The sequence below is a fragment of the Aotus nancymaae genome, unplaced genomic scaffold (genome assembly GCF_030222135.1).
Source record: "Aotus nancymaae isolate 86718 unplaced genomic scaffold, 86718_ANA_hifiasm-v0.15.2.pri h1tg000040l, whole genome shotgun sequence".
NCBI lineage: Eukaryota > Metazoa > Chordata > Mammalia > Primates > Aotidae > Aotus > Aotus nancymaae.
In genome coordinates, this window is record NW_026988454.1 from 41,207,592 (window position 1) to 41,232,870 (window position 25,279).

The window sequence follows — 25,279 nt, forward strand, 5'->3', positions numbered from 1 at the left end:
TCCATACCAGTTTCCAGTTATAATACAGCACTGTTATTTCATTTCTAATTTTAGTTACTATTATCAAACTTCTGTTATATCAAGTTTTGAAAGTTGAAATACCCACAGCAGAAGTTTTCACTTACCTAATTGGCTACCAATGCAAGTGCAGATTCAATCCATCTGTCCCTAAGTGGATATGTGTATCTCTGCCAGTCTGACCTTTGTTTTGATTTTAAATTACCCTTTTAAAGGCTGATTTCCCTTGGAAGCAAAGCTTATAACAGTTGCCCTTTAAGTCTGAGCATGTCAATCATAACTTTTGATACTCGTCATAGATTCTATGCAATCTTACAGTAGAAAGTAAACAGTTTCAAATTAGACAAGTTTCTCCCATCCCCATGGATTCTGTATACACATAAAAAGCAAATAAACAGTTCTTTGTCCACACAGCACAATTATATGGACATCCAATAAAGTGGTATACTAAACACAAAAATTGTTCTTCCAGCTCTAATCATTCATGAGTCCACCCAATTTGTCTCCACATTCAAGGGTTTCTAGAATAATTGCTCACATATTCTCCCAATGAAATCATAAAGCCTTTCTTAAATATTAAAAAAAAAAAAAACTGTGGACAAATGGGGATTTTCTCAGATTTGGAATCATATGTCAACCTTTAAATATTTTAAATAGAAAACCCTTTATATGAACAATAATACATATGATTCTAACCTTGTTACATTAGCTATTTAATTTTTAAAATAACTTTCTGAGGAGTCATAGAAAAGCTAAATGTCTCGGTCAAATTGTTTTGACCAGTCTCTAAATGGTAGAGTTGGGCTTAAACCCAGGAAATCTGATACCAGAACTCACATTTTCAACCACTAGTCAAGGATATCAAATAAATTTCACCTTGCATGTCACCTGTTATTGACTGATAGTTCCTGCATGGAGTAGAATGTTGAAAAAATTTGGTAACAAAACTCAGTCGGACAGGGTGTCAAAACTGAAAAATATCAGCCATGAACACATTAGAGTTGTGGATTATATTCTAAAATCTATCTGTCTAGAATCCATCTGTCCCTAAGTGGATATGTGTATCTCTGCCAGTTTGACCTTTGCTTTGGCTTAAATTACCCTTTCAAAGGCTGATTTCCCTTGAAAGCAAAGCTTACTATAGTTGCCCTTCAGGTCTGAGCATTTCAATCATAATAACTTTTGATACTGGACATAGATTCTATGCATTCTTACTATAGGAAATCTTTGCTCTTCCAGGAAGAGTAAAAATGAAAGGTGAGCAGGTGAGGGAAGAGACTTATTGACCTGTGTTTCTACAAACAACTCTCAGAAAAATCACAGACAATTTACTTTTAAAAAATCACAGAATATAGCTAACCCTGCTACCAATCTATCTTCCCCTATATTAAAGTTATTTAAAAAATACTACTAATGATCTGAGTTTTAGTTTTGCTGTATGTTACTTTATTTCTCCCATACACTGATGGGGATACTTTTTTTAATGAAGGAAGTAGTATGAGGAAGAAAGAGGGGAGAGGTAAGATGCTTTGAAAACCATCACCTGGATGAATGAGTCAACTATGTTCAATTCTAAGAAAATTTTAGAAAATATTTTCTAAAGGCTCAGATAGCAGAAACTCATGTAGAAAATGGAGACTAAAATGTGTCAGAATCATATTTTTGTGATGTTTACCTATGTTACTTTTTTTCTTCTGGCCCTCTAATTATTTCCTTTATTTGAGCAGATAATCTTCCTGTGTTCTTTGATTGAGTTGGTTTAGGGAAAGCTTTCCTGGTTTTACTTTAAGTGACTATCTATCTATCTATCTATCTATCTATCTGGGACCTGATCTCACTCTGTCGCCCAGACAGGAGTGCAGTGCCATGACCTTGGCTCACTGCAGCTTCAACCTCCCAGGCTCAGGTGATCCTACCACCTCAGCCTTCCAAGTAGCTGGGATAACAGGCATGTCCCACCATGCCTGGCTAATTTTTTGTAGAGACAGGGTTTTGCCATGTTGCCCATGCTGCTCTCAAACTGCTGGGCTTAAGCAATCCTCCCACCTCAGCCTCCCAAAGTGCTAAGATTAAAGATATGAGCCACCATGCCTGGACAAGACACTTTTTAAATTTAAGATAATCTGACTTCTGCCCAGAGTAGATCAAAGTTTTTCAGCAGGGGAGATGGAGAAAGATGGAAGGAAATTTTAAGGAGAGAAAACCCTCCCAGATCCTAGAGAGTCTTGCTTGCCCCTGTTTCCCAAAGGAGAGCTCAAAGGAGATACAAGTATCTAACCTATTTTTATAGGGCACTGAAACAAATAGTGTCTGGTTTCCAGGAAAAGGCTCTAGGAAGCACAAACTACCGATGATTGTTCTGAGAGGTGTTTAGATATACAAGTCAATAATCAGTCTCTCTCTCTCTCTCAGTGTCTCAAGGAGGCCAAGTACCTAGAAAGGTTTAAGAGGCCACAGATAGCCTCAGACAGATACCAATGTGTCAGCATGTCAGATGGAAGCAGAAAGATTTCCAGTTCCTGTGAGTGATGCAGAAGCCAGGAAGAGCCCTCACAGCCAAAGGAATTATGCCCAGGGAGCTAAGGACATCCCCGCAGCAGACTATGGACCTAGGACCAATTAGGAGAGTGGATATCCCATCCGATATCTCCATGGAAATATGACACAGAGATCACACGAATCTCCTCCCCAATCAATGTTGTGGCACCATACATCCTCTCAAATCTTAGATACATTCCCTAAGAAAATATGAAAGAGAGGAAATCCCAAATTAATGGAAATAAATGTTCCTTCACATGGAAACAGAAAAAGAACTCAAATAGGTAGTAAGCTAAATTATATAAAAACTTAAACATTATACTCTTTACTCCCAACTGTCTGGATGGAAATTCATTTCTAGTACATCTGTTTTTAATAATCTAAGAAATGATTAGGAAGAAATAGTGTCAATAGTAATCTATGACAAGATGATTTCTTACTTCACAGAGGATCAATACAAGGTAGACACAAAAAGATAAAATTAAATATTTGAATATTAATCTAGTAATCTAAGAAAATAGCTTATTAAATTACAGAGTGTGAAATCATATTCATGGTGGAGGAGTGGAAGGCCATCACTCAAGGCCATTAACATTGAACCCAAGCGAGACAATGAAAGGCAGAAGGACCTGTAGTTTATTTAATCTTGCCTTTCCATTCTATGGCTATCTCCTACACCATGTCAAATACTTACGGGCTAATGCAAACATTTTCTAAAACTGACTTTCCACATAAGAGAAAGTTTACTCCCTGAGTATAACAGTTAAATTCATTTAGAAGAATCCTAACCCAGGTCACAAGTATCTACTTAAGGAATCAAAAGCAATAAACTATTGAATAAGGCTTGGTGACATGTGCAAATACACATTCTCCGGGTACAGACATATATTCATGTGGCAAAATTCACAAGTTTCGTCTACGGAACCAAGGCAGAGAGAAGAGGGACTCAACTGTCAAACATATTTTCTCTTTTTTTAATTTCCAACTTATTTTAAGTTCAGGGGCACATGTGCAAGATGTGTAGGTTTGTTGCATAGGTAAATGTGTGCCATGGTGGTTTGCTGCACAGAACATCCCATCACCTAGGTATTAAGCCAGCTTCCATTAGCTATTCTTCCTGATGCTCTCTCCCTCCCAATCCCCACCTTCCAACAAGCCCCCGTGTGTGTTGCTCCCCTCCATGTGTCCATGTATTCTCATCATTCAGCACCCACTTACAAATGAGTACATGTGGCATTTGGTTTTCTGTTCCTGTTTCAGTTTGCTAAGAAAAATGGTTTCCATATGCATCCATGTCCCTCCAAAGGACATGATTCTTTTTTATGACCGCATAGTATTCCATAATGTATATGTATCACATTTTCTTTATCCAGTCTATTATTGATGTGTATGTAGGTTGACTCCATGACTTTGTCATTGTTAATGGTGCTAGAGTGAACATACATGTGCCTTTGTAACAGAATGATTTATATTCCTTTGGGTATATACCCAGTAATGGGATAGCTGAGTTGTATAATATTTCTGCCTCTAGGTCTTTGAGGATTTGACAAACTGTTTTCCACAATGGTTGAACTACTTTATACTCCTACAAACAACCTAAACACATTCCTTTTTCTCCACAACCTTGCCAGCATCTTTTGTTTTTTGATGTTTTAGTAACAGCCATTCTGACTGATGTGAGACGGTATCTCATTGTGATTCTGATTTGCATTGTTCTAATGATCAGTGATGTTGAGGATTTTCATGTTTGTTGGCTGTATGTATGTCTTCTTTTGAGAAATATCTGTTCATGTCCTTTGCCCACTTTTTAATAGGGTTGTTTGTTTTTTCTTTTAAATTTCAAACATATTTTCAAATAAATTCATGCAGAAGATTGCAAAGAGGCCAAAGAAGACAACCATCTTTGCCTATTTGGAATGGATTATCTTAATGCACATATTACATAGAGTAAAACGTTTGCCTCAGAAAGATGCATTGCGTTTATTCATCAGTGTATGCAGACTGCACACTGGCTTGAATGCAAGGCTTTGGGTCATTTAAAATTATTAGAGCTTTAAAACAATCTTAGAAGAAAGTATGAATAAAGAGATGTTGCCATTGTAAGTGCTACTAATACAACTGAAATATATATGTATATTAATTTTTTAAGTTTTAAATGTTGATATTTTAGAGAAATGTATTATTAATATAAACATATCCCAGTATGCAGATAAATTGCCTGTTAACGGTTTGTGCAAAAACGAAAAGCAACAGTGTACAGATTATCCTCACAAATCAGGTATCTTCCTGATTATTTTCCTAAATCACCTGCATTTATCCCATGACCCCTTACCTCTGGGGCCTGTTCTCAGTCAAGACACAACCACCTTATTCAAGAAAATAAATTCTATTGCATTTTAACTGCCAATTGAACAATATATTTAAATTTTTGAATTACATTTATTGGGAGCTTCCAATTAGAAAATTTATTTATTTTAAACTTTAAATAAATTTGAAAATAGTAAATAAAATTCTACCTTGCAGTGAGGAATTTTTTATACATTTTGTATTTATCTTTCCAGGTAGATAAAGATCAGACATTTCACACTCTGCTTTGAAATTTTTTCAAGTTGTATGAACTTTCAACTAGGGCATCCCAGAGTTAATGCCTTAACCCGAAAGAGTGTCTCTAATGAGGCAAGTCAGTAGATGAGAGAATTAAAGACAAAGGTGCTTGTTTATTGTCCTCAAGTTATACAAACTGTCTCCTCAACAGAGATGTAGGTTTGCCTATATATGGAAGAAGAAGTTCCCAGGAAAGTAAGATGATGATGTTAAATTCAGAAAAAACATAGTATCTTTAAGGGTAAACTAATACAATAGTAATAATAATAAAGGCAAAATGACAATGAAAGAAGAGTAATTATATCTATTGTGACTCACATTATTTCTACCTTTACAATATTGTATGGAAGGTTTTATTAACATCTCTAGGGTTTGGGACACAGCATGACTTTGTGGGCCGTAGGCATTTTCCCTTTGTGGTCTTCTTCCTCTACAAGAACGTTTAGAAATTTTATTTTATGACTGCATTAGAATAAAAGCAAATGAAATCCAGGCTGGATTCATTATTATATACCCATTACTGTCATATTTCTTTTCTTCTGATTTTCAGAAAAATTAAAATTAAAGCCCTTTTGCAGGCCTCTGAAAGAATTGTGGGCATTGTGTGGATAATGCTAGTTAAACGGTAACTAGTTATTCACCTCTTCTAGAACAATAAAATCCCCAATTTTCAGCCAGGCACAGAGCCACTAAAATAAAGACTGCAGTTCTTAGCCTCCCCTTGCAGCTCTGTGTGGCCAGATGTTAAGTTCAGCCAATGGATGAGAGTAGAAGTAACAGGCACAGCCTCCAGGTCGCGTTCTCTTTTCCTACCATTGGAATTCAGAAGTGGGAGTGAGCCATTTGGATAATGTAAATGAGGCAACACTCTAAGGATGTTGAAACAACAAGATAAAAAGAGCCTGGGTCTCTGACACATTGTAGAGCACTGGTAATTTCCCAGAGCAGAGTCACAATACCAGCCCAGATTTTATATGAATGACAAATAAACTTGTAGTAGTTTATGTCCCTATTACTTGTGGTATGGGCCACATTCAGCCAAACCTCTATCCACAGTAATAGAATTGCCTTTTACAGTGAGGAAACTGAGGCACAGATGTGATCTCCTCAGTGTGATTTGGTACAAATTAAAACATGGCCAGGCTCAATACTGACATAGCCGTGTTCAAAACCTATGCTCCATTAACTGCCTTCCCACACTGTCTTCTCTATTCAGAGAAACAAAAAGCAGGGAGAACAAAGCAATTATGAAGGAAAGAAGAGAGGACAAACTTTATGAAGCAATAAGTGTCATCAAAAGAGAATTCAAACAAAAAACAAATGGAAAAAAAAAATAAAACATTTAATGTGGATTTTTGCCAGCGCCGCATGACTTGACATTCTGAGTTATGACTACTTACAGGAAGCATTAGAAACTTTCCAAGAAAGGGATGCTTCACATAAGCATCCATAAATGATGGATTCAGCACATTTTGCTTATTTGTTAGCTTTGACTCAAAGTTTATACACTATCTTTTTTCTCTGATAAGTTCTAACGTCCACTAACACAGAGCATCACACCAAGGTGAGACCCCACAAAACACGTCTGGGAAAAGCATCTGAGTGAGAAACATTTTCAAAAACAGACCCATGTGTTTCTTTCTAATCCTCAGGATATAGGTTCATCCCTCCTGAGCACTTTCCTGCCTTACTCATTTTCATCAGTGTGAACAAGGACCCCTGCCCAAGTAGTCATTTTTGTTCTTCAAATACATTAAAATGTCTAGTAACTAATTCAATTTCATTTTTTAAAGATTAAGATAATTTAGCATATATACCTGAGTCGCAGAGCTTTTCTTTTAAAGATGCCAGAAAAAGAACCACAGAGTTTTCCACTAGTCTATAAAAGCCATATTTTCTTTAAAAGAAAATCTTTCATAGAGTTTGGGTGTTTTCTTCTCTTCACTGTTCATTTCAGTAACGAAAATGTAAGAGCACAGACATTACTTACTCCCTGGGAATCTATTATTTTTGTAGGCCAGTCCAGGTCATCTTAGAAGTCTTTAAAAACTCAAGCTTCTCCATCACAAATATATACATGAAATATGCAGTATTCAACTGCACACACAACTACACACAGACACACACACACAACTACACACAGACACACACACACAATGTCTTTCAGTAATACATATTTCATTTTTATTTGAAAACCTCCAACATTTTTCCATTTGGATATAGCAGTATGAGTCCCACCAGAAGATTTACCATATGATTATATATACTTTTTTCTACCAATATCAAAGTTGATCCACAAAAAAACAGAAAATCACTAACCCCTGAAGTCGTATCATTGCCAATCCTGTTACAAACACTCTCTGGTAGCCAGAGCCAGAACTAGATAAAGAACTGGGAGGCAAAGATACTTTTTATCTTCTCGCAGGGAGTAGGCCCCCAAAGGGCATTAATGAAAGATAATTTGTTAGGATGTGGGGGAAAAACAGTAAAGCTTTATTTGTGAATCTAAGCAATACGAAAGTAACTAAGCTTTGTGACATAGGTAGACATTCCCCTCATTAAGTCTGTATCACCTCTGCCACATGCAATGGGTAAAGTAACCCAAGGTAAGAGAGGAGCTACTTTCAAAATATAACAGGGGCTATAGCAACACACTTTCTCATGTGTTTGTTTCCAATGTATCGTTGACCCTTGAATGACGTAGGGTTAGAGGCCCCAACCTTCTGTGCAGTTGAAAATCTGCATATAACTTTTGATTCCCCCCAAACCTAACTACTAACAGCTTACTCTTGACCAGAAGCCTTAGCCAAATAAGTCAATTAACACATAGACTAGTATCAACATATATTTCACACATTTATGACATATCTAACTTTTTGTTAATTTTTTTCGTTATTAAAAAGGCTACATGGTTTGACTGCAATTTTTTTTTCCAAATTATCACAAATCTCCAAATACTTTTCCAATATATCTATTTTAAAAATTCAGGTATAAGTGGATCCATCCATTCAGGTATAAGTTGATCCATGCAGCATATTGTTCAAGGGTCAACTGTATTCTGACATTTTGTTTTGGGGGATCCTATTAAAAGAACCAAGAGATTCTCTGGTTTCAAATGAATTTACTCTCACAAAATGTCAAGTAGATATTTTTTTAAATCTTGCAAATAACCCAATGAATTACCAAAAAATGCTAACTCAAGCACAAGCAAAACACCAGATAAAAGGCAACTAATTTGCTAGCTCCTATTATAATTTTTTTATCAGCCACATAATATGTGAAAGAAAGATCACATAGTCATGTATAAAAAGATCTTAGTTCAAAGAACATTGTTTGAAATACAGGTTTATCTTAATTATTTTTAACAATCAGCAGCCACAATTTTTATCAATGACTCTCACAATGAGGACATACTATACCTTAAGATATTAACTCATGATTAGAAGAAGTTAAGATAGTTTTAACATAGATATATACAGTATATGTCATTTTTATCAATGTTTAAAGTAAGACAGTTTTAACATAGACATATACAATATAGTTTTTATCAATGTTTAAAGTCATGCTGTTCTCAAATCAGAAACATTTATAACATTTTACTATATTCATTTTATTTACTTGAAAGTCATTTCTGTGGTTTCTTAGTTAAGAGTGAAAGTCACATATCACCAGGGAAATGCCTTCTCCTCCTAGTTAAAATATCTGATGTAGTTAACAGAAATTAATATACTGACAAACTGCAAAACATTTCTATATCAACAAATAGATTTGGAAGATGCATGGAAAACATTGCTGAAGAATTGCCAAATTAAGCATTACTTTACAAAGTATGGGAGGTTGCATGGTAGATGTAATTGATAGCAAGAACTTAACCATGCTCTGAGAATGATCCTGTATGGAGATGCAGCTGAATGTGTGTTCAGAGTTCCAAGCTCAGGGCAGAAGGGGCCAACCCAGAGATTCATTCCTTTTCAGTGAGAAACACCTGAACCCTCAGCCTGTCCTGTGGAATGCAGGCATACAGGGGATCAAGACCCTTGATTTTGGGGTAAATGAGGGTTGCCACTTGGGAAGAGGGTTCTAAATGAAAATGCTATATAAACTGCCTGATTTTCCTGTGCAGCCTGTGGCCACTGGAGCATCCCTGTAAGTAAGTTTTGTGTTAATAAAACCCCGTGTCTCATTTGCTGGCTCCAGGTCTCTCCTTTGGCCTCTTGAACCTCATGCCATCCCTACTAAAGCTAATGGCGGTCCAGCAAGACAGAGGTTTGGTGTAAGTTAGATGAACATGGTAATGTTCTGTCATGTCCCAGCTTATATGTTAGATTTTGTTTGGGTGAAATACAAGAAGACAGCTTTTTTTTCCCCCCACCAGCCATGAAAGGAAAGATAAAAAGAGAAGTTAGATTCTCAATGGTATAAAAATTACTTAATAAAACAATGCTTTTAAGACTGCATAATATCACTTCTACTGGAGCCACTGCCTTGACTACAATATAATAAAAGGATTGGAGGTTCAACTTACAGAAATAGCACTGTACAAAAGACTGCTTCCTGCCTCCTTCATAGGCCAACTAGGGTAGGAAAGAAGTTAAGGCCAGAGGTGCCCTTCAAACTACAGGATGTCATCACTATAATAAGTTTTTTATAGAAATAAGGCTTTAAAAATAGAAATTTTAGAATATTTGGAATGAGGTAGAAAATGATCAGGAAAATCTTTTGTAATTCAAAGACTTGCTGTTCATCTTGTGGCCAAGTTCTTAAAAGAGTTGTTGAACTTAAAGACAGGATACATTTCTTTTAAATGTGTAAAATCTGCCAACCTTTTCAATGTGATTACAATGACTGCCCATACCATCGTCCCAAGAAGAGTTTTTTTCAATATAAATACATTTAAGCTGTCTGTGGGAGTTAAAGTTAGATGTTTCAACAATGAGTATGAGTCACTGCTTTTCAAAATGAAATCCTGCAATGGAGACAGCATTTTGAAGAAACTTTGGAAATGTTTCCTCTCTAGCATCTAGCATTTTGTTACTGAAAATAATATAAATGTGTCACCTATATGTTTATTGGACTAGAAGACAAATTGTCCAATCTATTCAAAGATATAGACAAAAAATTTTCAATAAGTTTAAAACTTCTTTTAAAATGTTAAAATATAACATTTTTTATTATTTTGCAAGAACTTAGTAACATCAGAGAACACAGAAATACACCAAATTTCATTAAAAGATTATATAAATGGAAAATGCTATCTAAAACATTTTCTAGTTTAGAAAGCACTGCCAAAATATTCTTCCTCCTTTTGGAGCGACTTAGCTTCATGAAGTATCTTTCTGTTTTACTGTAATAGCCATTAAAAGCACCAGAACTAATCTGAACATCGAAACAGACCGTGGAAGCATCATCGCATCTTAGAGTGAAACCAAGATTTTCAAGTGTTAATGAGAAGGAAGTCGACAGTAATTACAGCCAAACCCAAACCTGTGCAATCTCTTTAACTGTCGGTGCCCAATGCTCGTGGAGCTCGGAGGGCTTGCTTGGTTTACTGGAAATCATTAAAATGGTGTGTTGTACCCAGCTGATGTTAATAAGGCCACACCATCCTCGGGGCCAGCAGTACCACTGTGTAATTCGCAGCAGCCCCCAATTATCTGTGGGAGATCTGCAGGCTTGACTCACAGCCTGTGGAGGGGGTTCCACACCGGCAGGCGCTTAATGAACAGGCCGGCTTATAAACACAAGCTAATCTCTCCCACATGAGCACCTGAGGAGGATCACAAGTGACAGTTGTTTAAATTTTCAGGGAAATTAATGACCCCTAAAGAGGCAGTGCTTATCAGGCTTGGAGTAGGTTTGATAGAGGAGAGTCACCACAGGGCAAAATGTTTATAATCGTCTACAAGTACCTTATTCTATGGCTTTGTCTCAGGAACTTTTATTGACACGGTCTCGTCTATTAATGCTTGTGCTGGCAGAAAGCAGAGCGATTTGCTTCAATCTGTCCCTGACATTGGACTCCTATGGTCACTAATGAACATCTCCCTAGCCTCAGATCACAAGCCATTTAAAACGATCAGGACTGTGGTTGGCATCCTAACCACTTAGTGAAAATCCCAGCAGACAGATACATTATTTTGGTCCACAAGGCATTTGTAATACATCAGGTTCGCCCCAGAGCTGGGCCTCACAGAGGGATGGGGAATAGACTGACCACACTGCTGGCTGTCTGGGGAATAGGGCAGGAACAGGTAATTAAATGCAGATTGGCCAAGGGGCCAGAAGTGACTTTCAAAAAACAGATCTGGAGAGAAACAGCACATGGCAAAACCCACCACCCTCCTCTCCCACCCATGCCCCCTGCCCTGCTCTCATGTTTTATGGCTTTTATGTACCTTTACAATAGGACACACTACCTTATTCTCAGTTGTCTTTACATTCCACATTCCCCAGGATCACTTAACAGGAAGTGGTCTCATTTCCAAGGGGGCTTTGCAGAGTCTAGTGTCATATAAAAGGAGGTCTGATAGAAAGAGACAGAGGGACGGAGGTATATGAGAGAGAGATGCTGGTCAGTAAATAGTGTTAAAGTGGGAAGACCTTTGCTAAACTTAAATCCAGGAAGGGATAGCAGTAAAAAAGTAATTAAACAAATGTACATTGTAAACATCTAGAGTGTTAATTTCAGAGGCTAGAAGGGAATTTCATTAATTTAGGGAAAGTGGGATTAAGGACCTATAAAACATTATCAGATTTTTAGGCAATTTTCTGAGATGGTTAAATAGACAAATGTTTTGTAGAGATATGTAAATATATCCAAATTCAGGTTCTGTGGCAGAAAGGAAAGATTACCCTGTTTGTGTAAGATGCTTATATATTTCTCTGGCTGATTTCAGTGGGACTTTCCTATGGTTAGCTGAGACTTAAACAGGCCTCTGACACCCAGAATCCTGGAATACTACGGTATTGACAGCACCTCTCAGAAAAGGGAAAACTACTCTCTATGAAGTCTTCTTCCCAAGGCTCTCCAGGGTAAATGGCACATTTGCACGCTTTTTCCGTGAAACAAACACTGAATTCTGTATAAGTCTCTGTTCCAGACCTACTTCAGTCCTTTGTGGGGTTTTGCTAGTTATTATAGCATTTACATAAGAATAAATACTCAAAAATAAATGTCTATTGTATTAGTCCGCTTTCATGCTGCTAATAAAGACATACCCAAACTGGGCCATTTGCAAACGAAAGAGGTTTAATGGACTTACATTTCCACATGGCTGGGAGGCCTCAGAATCACGGCAGAAGGCAAGGAGGAACAAGTCATGTCTTATATAGACGGTGGCAGGCAAAAAAGAGTTTGTGCAGGGAAACTCCCTCTTACGGAGCCATCAGATTTGGTGAGATGTATTCACCGTCATGAGAACAGCACGGAAAAGACCTGCCCCCATGATTCTATTACTTCTTACTGGGTCCCTCCCACAACACGTGGGAATTCTAGATGAGATTTGGGTGGGGACACAGCCAAACCATATCAACTGTCTTACAATCTAGTCCATTACAAATGTATATTTTAAAATGAGGAATATAGGACTTCTAAAAGGTATACTGGCAGCAAATACACATATGCCCACAAACAATTCCTTCAATATTAATGTTTTATCGTACTTTATTCTTTCTCTATCTCTAGTTTCAGAGTATTGTCCTGAAGAGCATTATTCAATTACTGTAATATTTGCATTTCTATAATAGATAACAAACACCATATGATAATCATTTCCATATAGAAATTATAATTCATCTCTACTTGAAAAGCAAGAAATTTTCTTTAATGTTTGCATAGAAAAGTTTGTGAGCAGATAATATGAATATGACTATTTTGGCTAAATAATAATATTTACTAATAAAATAAAAACATTTATTGAATGAGAACAAACCATATTCTTAAGTAATTGAGGTTGGGATTAGCAAAGTTTATATGGTTTCTTGCCTGAAATTTTTTATTTTGAAAAAAGTATTTCCTGCTATTTGGCAAAATAAATTCTAAATAAATTATCAGTCAAAATTACAAGTTTATTTAAAATATTAGCCAGTGCATGATTAATAAAAACACACTCAAGTTTTTCCTCTTGTCCTATGATTAAAAGCAAATAAGTAAATAATTTATTTCTTACTCTCTTATGTAAATACTAGTTTTGAGTTTTGTTTTCACAAAAGCCCAAGTAAATTTGGAGCTTCAGGGTTAACTACTCATCACATTCTCAAATTCATTTAATGGTCAAGAGTTACATTACACAGGGAAATGTAGTTCTGATTAAAAAATAGTAAACATAATTGACTCATTCAAATCAATGGCAAGAACTGTCAGAAAAACCTTTAATAAGATCAGTTTTGTTCAAAGTTTATGTTTGAGGATAGCATTTGACTACAGAGAAGAGCCAAGATGGTGGACTAGACGTAGCCAGGAAGAGCATCTCCCACGGAGACTAGACCACCAAGAAGATCGGCACAGTCCTAGCAGATCTTCAGAAAGAAGGCATTGAGAGTAAACAAAGGAAGGAACAGACCCTGGACCAAAGGGAGAGAAAGTTGGGAACCCTGCATGGGGTTGCTGAGCACTGGAACTCACTCCTGGCCCTGAGCAGCTACTGGAGAAGGGGTGAATTAAATAAGCACGAAGTTGCCCACTCTCACCACCAACCTCCAGAATCCTAGCTGCAGGAGAAGCCATGAGCCCCTTGGACATTTGAGCTGATAGGGAAAGCTCCTTGGAGAAATGTTAAGGACAGGGCTGCAGCTTGTGTCCAGCCCAGCGTTTGGTGCAGGAGAGGCTACAGTGGAACATAGCCAGAAATGCCCATCTCTCAAAGCTCTCCATGTTCCTTTGGGGTAGCATTTGGCTTTTGTTGACTGTCAGGCCTGAACAGAACAGGTCTATCTTGCCTGTGAGATGAGGCCAGTCAGATGTGGGCACCCCCCTGTCTGTCAACCTCTCTCAGGGTCCCTGAGTGGCCATACCCATTTGCAGTGCAGACTCAGATATTCAACTAGGTCCTTCCCAGCAACTACCTCCATATCTCCTTCCTATGGATTCCACCTAACCATTGAAGAGCTTCTGCAGATGGGCCCCCACCAGCACTCACTTGCCTGCAGCCTCCCTTCACTGCTTTTCTAGTGTGTGCAAGTATGTAGAACTTGGTGCCCCACTGCCACTGGCATGTGTGCCCACCTTGCCACCCTATCACCAACAGTGCATGTAACCTGCCACTCTTTTACTGCCAGCACAAGCGTAAACATGTGGTGCCTTCCATGCTGCCATTCTGTTGCTACCAGTGCATGCACATGTGTGTGGACCCTGCTGCAGTGCTACTCTGCCACTGCTAGAACTTGAGCATGGGCCCTGCTGCCACCACCCTGATGAAGCACTTTTGCTGGTACCCCTCATCAGAGTGTTGTTGCTAGAGGACCAGGAACACCTTTGCTTTCACGATCAATAGGTGCTTAAACTTGAGAGGACAGAGTAAAAAGCCATGGGCCTGGTCTCAGCCCCCTAGCATTAGAGAATGCAGCCCAGCAGTACTGAGCTGACCCTTACCCCCCTGAAATCATCCAGAAACAAAGCCACCAGATTGAAACCAACCTATACCACAATCAAACCTCCAAGGCCAGTCTCCAAGGACAAACTTCCTCATTCAAAGAAAGGCATCTTCAAAGATTAAAATAATTCTCATCAGCCTACAAAAATCAGAAATGAATGCCAGAACCCTGGCAAGTCAAGAAGTCAGAGTGTCTTCTTACCTTCAAATGACTGCACTAACTCTCCAGCAATGGTTCTTAACCAGTCTGAAATGGCTGAAATGACAGACATAGAATTCAGAACCTGGATGGCAACAAAGATCATCAAGATTGAGCAGAAAGTTGAAGCTCAATTCAAAAAAATCTAAAGAATCCAGTAAAACAATACAAAAGCTGAAAGATGAAATAGCCATTTTAAGAACAAAAATGGTGTAACTGCTGACAAACTTATTACAAGAATTTCATAATACAATCCAAAGTTTTAACAGCAAAATAGACAAAACTGAGGAAAGAATTTCAAAGCTTAAAGATCGATTCTTTGAATCAACTCAGTCAGACGAAAATGAAGGAAAAGAATTAACAAAACCTTCGAGAAATATGGGATTATGTAAAAACATGAAACCTACAACTCTTCAGAGTCCCTGATACAAAGAGAGAGCAAGCAACTTGGAAAACATACTTGAGGATATTGTCCATAAAAATTTATACAACCTTGCTAGAGAGGACAACATTCAAATTCAGGAAATTCAGAGAACCCTTGCAAAATACTATATAAGACACGCATCTCCAAGACACATAGTCATTAGATTTTGCAAGGTCAACATGAAAGAAAAAATATTAAAGGCAGCTAGAAAAAAAGATAGGTCACCTACAAAGGGAACCCCAACAGGCTAACAGCATATCTTCCAGCGTATCTTTCACCTTACAAGTCAGAAGAGAACAGGGGCCTCTTATTCAGCATTCTTAAAGGAAAGAAATTCCAACCAAAAACTTCATATCCAGCCAAATTAAGCTTCATAAGTGAAGGACACACAAAATTCTTTTCAGACAAGCAAATATTAAGGGAATTAATTACCACCAGACCTAACTTACAAGGTTTTTAAGGCTACACATGGAAACAAAAGACCATTACTAGTGACCACAGAAACACATTTAGGCACATAGATCATTGACACTATAAAGCAATTACACAATCAAATCTATATGTGAACCAGGTAACAACAAGATGACAGGATCAAATCCACACATATTACTATTAACCTTGAATGTAAATGTGCTAAATGTGCCCCCTTAAAAGGCTAAATGTGCCCCCTTAAAAGGCATAGAGTGGCAAGATGGATAAAGAAGTAACACTATATGCTGTCTTTAAGACATCCAACTCACATGCAATGCTATCCATAAGCTCAAAGTAAAGGGATGGAGAAAAACCCATAAAGCAAATGAAAAACAAAAATTCATAGCATTTCTATATACCAATCAAGTCCAAGTTGAGAGCCAAATCAAGAATGCAATCCCATTCACAATAGCCAAAAAAAAAAGGATAAAATGCCTAAGAATGCAGCTAATCAAGGAGGTGATACACCTTTACCTTGAAAATTACAAACTGCTCAAGAAATCAGAGATGACAGAAACAAATGGAAATGGAAAAGCATTCTATGTTCATGGATAGGAAAAATCAATATTGTTAACATGACCATACTTCCCAAAGCAATCTACAGATTCAAGGCTACTCCTATCAAACTATTAATGACATTCTTCACAAAATTAGAAAACAAAACTATTCCAAAATTAATATGGAACCAAAAAAGGGTCTGAATGGCTTAGGATTGCCTAAGTCAAAAGAACAAAATTGGAGGCATCACGTTCCCTAACTTCAAACTATACTATGGGGTTACAGTAACCAAAACAGCATGGTACTGGTATAAAAACAGACACGTAGACTAATGGAACAGGTTAGAGAACCCAGAAATAAAGCAACACATCTACAACCATCTGATCTTTTAAAAGCTGACAAAAAGAAACAATAGAGAAAGGACTCCCTATTCAATAAATGGTGCTGGATTAACTGGCTAGCCATATGCAGAAGATTGACTCTGGACTCTATCCTTTTACCTTATACAAAAATTATCTCAAAATGAATTAAAAACTTAAATGAAAAGCCTAGAATTATAAAAAAAAAAAAAAAAAATCCTAGAAGAATACTGAGGAAATACCATTGTGGACACAGAGCCTGGCAAAGATTTCATGAAGGCTACAAAAGCAATTGTGACAAAAACAAAAACTGATTAGTATGACCTAACTAAATTAAACTGTTTAGTTTATGCAGCAAAAGAAACTAACAATAGAGAAAACAGACATCTTACAGAATAGGAGAAAATATTTGCAAACTATGCATCCAACAAAGGTTTAATATCCAGAATCTATAAGGAACTTACACAAATTAACAAATAATCTCATTAAAATATGGGTAAAAGACATGAACAGATACTTTTCAAAAGAAGACATATACAAATCCAACAAACATATGAAAAAATGCTCAATGTTATTAATCATTAGGTACGTACAAATCAAAATCTCAGTAAGATACCATCTTACACCAGTCAGAATTGCTAGTATTAAAAAGTCAAAAATTAACAGATGCTGATGAGATTACAGAGAAAAGGGAATGCTGATACAGTACTGATGGAAATGCAAAGTTCAGCCACTGTGGAAAGCAGTCTGGGGATTTCTCAAAGAACTTAAAACAGAACTACCATTCAACCCAGCAATCCCATTGCTGGGAATATAGCCAAAGGAATATATATCATTCTGTCATAAAGGAACAGACATGCATATGTTCACTGCAGCCCTATTTACGACAACAAAGACATGGAATTAATCTAGGTACCATAATCAGTGGGCTGAATAAAGAAAATATGGTACATATGCACTGTGGAATACTATGCAACCATGAAAAGGAGTGAAATCACATCCTTTTCAGCAACATGGATAAAGCTGAAGGCCATTATCCTAAGCAAATTAATGCATGAACAGAAAAACAAATACTGCATGTTGTCACCAATAAGTGGGAGCTAAACACTGAGTACACAAGGACACAAAGAAGGGAACAATAGACACCAGAGCCTACTTTAGGGTATAGGATGGGAGGAGAATGAGGATCCAAAAACTATCTATCAGATACTATACTCATTACCTGAGTGATTAAATAATCTGCACACTAAACCCCCATGACATGCAATTTACACATGTAGCAAACTTGCACATGTACCCTCTGAACCTAAAAGCTGGAAATTAAAAAAAAAAAAAAAGACATCCAGATTTGAAAGGAAAAAGTTAGAACAAAAATTTATATAGACTTGATCAAATTATCTTTTATCTAAAATGTTCAATTATGTAATGATGGGTAGAAATGGACTTTTTCAAAAGACCAAAGAGCAAAAGAGACTGCTCGCACATCAGCTTCTGACTGTGAACTTCCTAAAGAAATGTCTTCATTTTTATGATCTTCAAGGCGTGAAACTCTGGATATAGCAGTAACTGACTTGACGCCTCTCCTTTGGGAGCAAAATCAATAACAGAGACATGGTTAACCATTTGTTCCTAGAATGGGAATGTCTCAGTACCAGTGTGGACAAAGAAAAATAACATAGAGATCTCAGGTCAGAGGTTTACAGGCAAACCTTCCAAATTCAAGCTCTAGCTCCTCTGTTTTTAAGTAAGTTGCTGCTCTTTATGTCTATTTACTCAGTTTTAAAATGAAAATAATAAACGTAGTGCACCAACTTTTTGACTGATCACCAAATATTTATGATTCTCTTTTTGACAGGTGTCTGCTATGACTGTACGCCTCTGCCCCCTTGTAGTTAGACATAGCTAGGCAACTTGCTTTTCCCAAATGTGTGACTTCTAAGTAGGAGCATTTAGGATCAGGGACATGATTCTCCATCATCCATGTTCCCTTCCACAACAATTCAGAAGCACGTGTCAAGATGAAACATCTAACCTAAGTCTCTGAATAACTACGATAATGCCTTCCACCTGCTAACCTGTATGTTACATGAAGCATAAGCCCGAAAAAAACTTTGGCTGAGGTCATCTTAAATCACTGGATTGGGGGGCTATCTGTCACCACAAGGTAACCTCGATTATCTTGACTTACAGAATAAAATCCCTCATAATATATATGTAAAGAAAAAACAAGTTAATGTTTATAAATCACTTAGAAGAATACTTAGAACATTATAAATGTTTCATTCATTATTTAGCAAATATTTGGTGGAAGGAATATGGTGTCAGTAAAAACAAATAAGTACTTGTTCACAGGATGTTGACCAGATAGTGAGAGAGACAGCTGTTAATCAAATGATTATACAGATATAAAACCACAATTCTGCAAACTAGAATCCTTAAGGGATAGATAATGCAACAAAAACATGAGGTAATTGGCCAAGATGAAGAGGTTAATAAGGGCTTCCTTAAGGAAGTGCTGATTTTAGAAATCACAGGGAGGCGTAAATAGGGGAAAGTTGAACAGAAAGAGGCTTCCTTGAAAGATAGCTAGCATGTAAGACCTTAAATCTGTGCAGTCTGATGCTGGTAGGCTCTACAAGTTTGGTAAAGTGGCAAGGTGCATGGTACCTGCAAGAGACTAAACGTTTCTTGACTTTCAGTGACTAAGGGAAAAAGAAGTACAAGATTAACCAAAAAGTTAAGTAGGGATTAGTCTTTTTAGGCTAGGGAAGATTTTGGTCTTATCTAAAGGACAATGGAGGAGGGAGGTGAAGCAAATGGCCAGAAAGCCTCCACTGATCTTCCTTCTGGCAGGAACACCAAATTTAACAACGATCTACACAAAAAAACACCTTCATAAGAACCAAAAATCAGGTGAGCCATCACAGGATCTGGTTTTAACTTCATATTACTGAAAAGGGCACTGAATAGGGTAGGAATGATAGTCTTGAATTGCTGACAACACCCCTCCTCCATCCCCTGGCCCATGTGGCACGGAGAATCTATGCACTTGGGGGAGGGAAAGCATAGCGATCATGGGACTTTGCATTGGAACTCAGAGCTGTCCTATCACAGTGGAAAGCAGCACTGGGCAGAACTCAGCTGGTCCCTACAGAGGGAGCATTAGACCAGCCCTAGCCAGAGGGAAATCACCCATCCCAGCAGTCAGAACTTGAGTTCCAGCAAGCCTTAGCACCACAGGCTAAAGTGCTCTTAGGTTCTAAATAAACTTGAAAAGCAGTGTAGGCCACAAGGACTGCAATTCCTGGGCAAGTTCTGGGCTTGGAGCACATGACCTAGTGAGAAAACAGGTGGGATAGCCAAAGGACTTGTTAGGCCACCTCTCCTCCAACCCCAGGGAGTGCAGCTGGCAGTTCCAGGAGAGAATCCTTCCTTCCAGTTGAGGAGAGAAGAGGAAAAAGTGAAAAGGACTTTGTGTTGTAACTTGGATATGAGCTCGGCCACAGTAGGGAAAAGGCACCAGGCAGAGTCCTGAGGCCCCCTTTCCAGGCCCTTGCTCACGGATGAGATTTCTAGATATATCCTGGGCCAGAAGTGAACCCACTGCCTTGAGGGGAAGGACCCAGTCCTGACAGGATTCATCACCTGCTGACTAAAGAGTTCGTAGACCCTGAATAATCAGCAGCGGTGGCCAGGTAGTACACACCATGAACCCTGGATGAGACTCTGAGACATGCTGGCTTTAGGTGTGCCCCAGCACATACCCCACTGTGGTGTCTATGAGGAGAGACTCCTTGTGCTTGAGAAATAAAAAGGGAAGGGTAAGGGGACTTTGTCTTGCTGATTAGGTACCAACTCAGCCACAGTGAGGCAGAGTACCAGCTGAGTTCTTGGGGTCCCCAGTTCCAGGCCTTGGTTTTTAGACGGCATTTCTAAACATGCCCTGAGCCACAGGGGAGTCCACAGCCCTGGCAGTATTCACCTCATGCTGACTGAAGAGCCCTTGGGCACTGACTGAACATCAAATAGCCAGGTGGTACTCACTGCAAGCCTTGGGCAGTGGTGGCCAGGGGAAAAGACTCCTCTGCTTGTGGAAAGGAAAGGGAATAGTGGAAAAGACATTGTCTTGTAGCTTCAGTGCCAGCTCACGTGCAGTAGAGTAGAGCACCAGGTAGATTCCTAAGGCTTCTGACTCCAGGCCCTGTCTCCCAAATGGCATCTCTAGACTCACCTACAGTTGAGGGAAAGTTGCCACCCTGAAGGGAAGGACACAAAGCTGACTGCAGAACCCTAGGGACTTGGGTGAATACAGAAGGTAGCCAGGCAGTGATTACTGTGAGCCATAGAAAAAACTCACTCAGTGCTGTGCTGGTTTCAGGTCACACCCAGCACAGTCCCAGTGGTGGAAGCTACAAGGGTGCTTGTATCACCCCTCTCCCAGCTCCAGGCAGCTCAGCACAAAGGAATAGACTCCATTTGTTTGGGAGAAAGGAAAAGAAGAGAATAAGAGTTTCTACCTGGCAATCCAGAGAATTCTTCTGGATCTTATCCAAGACCAACCCAGTGGTATCTACAAGTCTGCAAGAGCCGTTGCATTCCTAGGTTTGGGTGTCCCCAATACAGATACTGCTACAGTGATCAAAAAACCCTTGGATTACAACATCCAAGTCCCTTCAAGTAACTGGAAAGCCTTCCCAGGAAAAATGGGTACAAAGCCCAAACTGTGAAGACTACAATAAATTCCTAACTCTTCAATGCCCAGACACCAACGAACATCCATAAGCATCAAGATCATCCAGGAAAACATGACCTCACCAACCAAACTAAATAAGGCATCAAAGCCAATCCTGGAGAGACAGTGATATGTGATCTTTCCAACAGAGAATGTAAAATAGCTGTTTTGAGGAAACTCAACAAAATTCAAGACAGCACAGAAACAGAACTGAGAATTCTATCAGATAAATTCAACAGAGATTAAAATAATTAGAAAGAATCAAGCAGAAATTCGGGAGTTGAAAAACACAATTGACATACTGTACAATGCATCAGTGTCTCTTAACAGCAAAATTGATTAAGCAGAAGTGAGAATTAGTAAGCTTGATTGGCTATTTGAAATATACTGTCAGAGGAGACAAAAGAAATGAGAACAAAAATATCCCTACAGAATCTAAAAAATAGTCTCAAAGGAGAAATCTAAGAGTTACTAACTGTAAAAAGGAAGGAGAGGGATAGGTGTATAAGTTTATTCAGAGGGAGAAAAACAGAGAACTTCATAAACCTAGAGATAGATATCAATATTCAAGTACAAAAAGGTTATAAAACAACTAGCATAATTAACCCAAAAAAGGCTACTTCAAAACATCTAATAATTAAACTCACAAAGGTCGAGGATGAAAAAAGGATCTTAAAGGTGACAAGAGGAAAGAAACAAGTAACATATAATGGAGCACCAATATGTCTGGCAGCATTCTTTCAGTGGAAATCTTACAGGCCAGGAGAGAGAGACATGATATATTTCAAGTGCTGAAGGAAAAATCTCTGAACATAATGGGATAAAACTAGAAATCAATAACAAGAGGAATTCTGGAAACTATGGGTCAATTAAAAAATTAAGAAGGAAATTGAAAACTTTCCTGAAACAAATGACAATGGAAACAAAGCATATCAGAACCTAAGACACAGAAAAAGCAATATGAAGAGGAAAGTTTACAGCTCTAAGTGCCTATATCAAAAAAGTAGAAAAACTTCAAACAAACAGCCTTAAGATGTTTGCCCTAGAGTAGTGTACCCAGTGAAAATAGCCTTCAAACATGAAGGAGAAATAAAGACTTTTCCAAACAAACAAAACCTAGGAGATTTTATCAACACCATACCTGTACTTCAAGAGTTGCTAAAGGGAGTTCTTCAATCTGAAAAAAAAAAAAAAGATACTAATGAGCTAACATAAATTACCTAAAGATAAAAAACTCACTATTAATATTATAGTAAGTACACAGAAAAATACAGAATATTATAACACTGTAATTGTGGTGTGTAAACTACTCATATCTTGAGTAGAAAGACTAAAGGATGTACCAATCAAAAATAAAAACTACAACTTTTCAAGTCATAGTACTAGAAATAAACAGAAGCAACACAAAGTTAAAAAGTAGGGAGATGAATTGCACAGTTTGTATTATTTTGCTTGTCAGTTGGTGTGTTTGTGCATTGACTATTAAGTTGTCATTAATTTAAAACAGTGGGTTATAAAACATTATATCCAAGCCTCTTGATCACCTCAAATCAAAAAAACATACAATGCATACCAAACAAATTAAAACCAAGAAATTAGAACACACCATCAGAGAAAACCACCTTTACTAAAAAGGAGACAGGAAGGAAGGAAAGAAGAAAAAGAAGACCAGAAAACAAACAACAAAATGGCAGGAGTAAGTCTTTAATTATCAATAATACATTGAATAGAAATGAACTAAGCTCTCTAATCAAAAGACAAAGAGTGCCTGAATGGAAAAAACAAAGAACAGCTATCTATTGCCTACAAGAAACACACATCACCTATAAAAAGACACATAGACTGACAATAAAGGGATAGAAAAAGATCTATACAAATAGAAAACAAAAAAGACGATGAATCACTGTACTTACATCAGACAAAACAGATTTCAAGACAAAAGCCATAAAGAGAGACAAAGAAGGTCATTGTATAATGATAAAGGGGTCAATTCAATGTTATTAATTTTTTTAAAATTGTACTTTAGGTTCTGGGGTACATGTGCAGATCATGCAGGACTGTTGCATAGGTACATACATGGCAAGATGGTTTGCTGCCTTCATTCCCCCCATCACCTATATCTGGTATTTGATAAAGGGGTCAATTCAACAAAAGCTTAAAACAACTGTAAATACATTGGGCCCAACACTGGAGCACCCACATATATAAAACAAATATAATTAGAGATAAAGAGACACTCCAATACAATCATAGTTGAAGACTTCAACACCCCACTTTCAGCATTGGACGACATCATCCAGACAGAAAATCAACAAAGAAAATTAGACTTAATCTGCATTCTAGGCCAATTTGACCTAATAGATATTTCCAGAACAATTTGTCCAATAGCTACAGAATACACATCCTTCTCCTCAGCACATGGATCATTCTCACAGATAGACTATGTGTAGAGCAACAAAACAAGTCTTTAAAAATTAAAAAAAAATGAAATTATATCAAGCATCTCTCTGACCACAATGGAATAAAACCAGAAAATAATAACAAGAGGAATTATGGAAACTATTGGTTAACTAAGAAATTAAGAAGAAAATTGAGAAATTTATTGAAATAAATGAGAATGGAAACTAAACATACCTAAATCTAGGATACAGCAAAAGCAGTACTAAGAGAAAGCTCATACCTATAAGCACATATATCAGAAAAGTAGAAAGCCTTCAAATAAACAACCAAAGATGTTCCTTAAAGAACCAGAAAAGCAAGAGCAAATCAAACTCAAAATCAGTAGAAAAAAAATAATAAAGGTCAGAGCAAAAATAAAATGGAAACAAAGACAAACAATATGAAAGATCAAAGAAACAACAAGTTGGTTTTTTGAAAAGATAAAGAAATTCAACAAACCATTAGCCAGACTAAGAAAAAAAGAGAAAAGACTCCTTTTTCAAGGAGTCAATAAGGAGACAATACAACTGATACCACAGAAATTCAAAGGATTATTAAGGCTATAATGAGCAACTACGTGCCAATAAATTGGAAAAACTAGAAGAAATGAATACATTCCTAGACATATACAGCCTACCAGTATTAACCATAAAGAAATCCAAAACCTGAACAGATTAATAACAAGCAACAAGATTGAGACTGTAATAAAGTCTTCCAGGAGAAAAAAGTCCAAGACCTGATGGCTTCATTGCTGAATTTTACCAGACAGCTAAATAACTAATACCAATTATACACAAACTATTCTGAAAAGTAGAGAAAGAAAGAATACTTCCAAACTTATTCTATGAGGCCAGTATTACATTGATACCAAAACCAGAAAAACAAAAAAGAAAAGAAAGAAAGCTACAAGTCAATATCCCTGATAAACGTTAACGCAAAAATCATCAACAAAATAGTAGCAAACCAAAATCAACACAATAGAAAGATCATTCCATCACAATCAAGTGGGATTTAACCCAGAGATGCGAAGATACTTGAACACGCACGAATCAATTAATATGATTCATCATATCAACAGAATGAAGGGCAAACACCATGAACATTTCAATTGATGCTGAAAAGTATTTGATAAAATTTAACATTTCTTTACTGATAAAGACCTTCAAAAAACTGGGAAGGAACATAACTCAACACAATAAAAGTCATACACGACAGACTCAAAACTGGTATCATTCTGAATGGGAAAAGAATAAAAGCCTTTTCTCTAAAATCTGGACTAGGACAAGGATGCCCACTGTCACTAGTGTTTCTCAACATAGTACTGGAATTCCTAGCTAGAGCAGTCAGACAAGAGAGAGATATAAAGGGCATCCAAATCAGAAAGGAAAAGTCAAAGTATCATTGTTT

General features: G+C 37.5%; 1 long non-coding RNA gene across 1 annotated transcript in view; it reads right to left on the reverse strand.

Annotated features, from left to right (window-relative positions):
* Nucleotides 1–25,279, reverse strand: part of LOC135268297 (uncharacterized) — a 78,730-nt gene that overhangs the window by 15,188 nt on the left and 38,263 nt on the right. Inside the window, exon 2 of the long non-coding RNA XR_010336551.1 lies at nucleotides 22,575–22,610. This is a non-coding gene — a long non-coding RNA (uncharacterized LOC135268297). The remainder of the gene's footprint in view (nucleotides 1–22,574; nucleotides 22,611–25,279) is intronic.